Here is a 1,039-nt window from a genome sequence, read left to right as displayed (position 1 = left end):
CTCCTTATTTTACATTGAACGATATAATGCTGTACATTTGGCTGTACATCACTCGACGCTGTACAGATTGTCAAAATTCCGTACAATACAGCAAAATTCCGTACATATGGTCACCCTAGCTTTGATCCTTTCTTTTCGGACATAAGTGGCCTAGATTAAGGGGGAGAAACGTTTCGTGCAGGTGTTTTAAGTTACCACGCTGTCGTTGGGATTCCGTAAACGCTTAGTTTACGTGATGCCGAAGATTTACTGAACGCTAGGCAACCAATGGTACACGAGTGTAGCTGACTTCAATCGCCGATGAACCTCGCCATAGATACAAACAAATAGGATAAACTGGCATTGCTAATTTTCGTTCAGGAGATGCTGTCATCTGCTTTTTAAAGGGGTGTAACTAACCGTAAAAATAGAAAATCGTACGTTCATCAGGGTGCCGATATGCTGTCCCCTCGTTCTGAGATGGCGCTATAGTTAGCCGAGGAGCGCCTAGTTACGAAATGTGTTCTCGTAAATCTAGTTTTTAGAAAAACGTACGTAGTTCCTTCACACTCACACTTTAGTTTCATTAAAATTTTTCTCTACGTTTTAAGACATAAATACAATTTCAACCGAAATACAGTTCAACAAACGCCCAACGTACTTATTTGGTTTCAGCAATGGCGCAATTTACGACATTTACTGTAATGGTCAACACTCAACTGCAAGTGTACAATCGAATCTACTATGATATGACACTTTCTATACAATGCGTAAAAGATAATTCGCTTAATTCGAAGGCGTAAAAATTAGGAAAGAGAGGTTTTAATTTTGATATCTAGAAATTGAAATTATAACGGCTCTCCGGTGTGAGTTGTTTCTTCAATTCTTCAACACGGAAGACAATAGCCCGGGAAATTCGAATTGCAGGACTTATCTGTTTTACTGTCGGAAATATTGACCCCTATGGCCCTATCCATTAAGGATCACTTTTAAATATCTCCTCTTTACGGGCTTATACTGACCTTATGCGTATTAAATAAGCATATCGACCCTCTTATAT

This window comes from Photinus pyralis, unplaced genomic scaffold (assembly GCF_008802855.1).
Source record: "Photinus pyralis isolate 1611_PpyrPB1 unplaced genomic scaffold, Ppyr1.3 Ppyr1.4_LG6, whole genome shotgun sequence".
Classification (NCBI taxonomy): Eukaryota; Metazoa; Arthropoda; class Insecta; order Coleoptera; family Lampyridae; genus Photinus; species Photinus pyralis.
Note: the sequence above shows the minus strand (reverse complement) of the source record.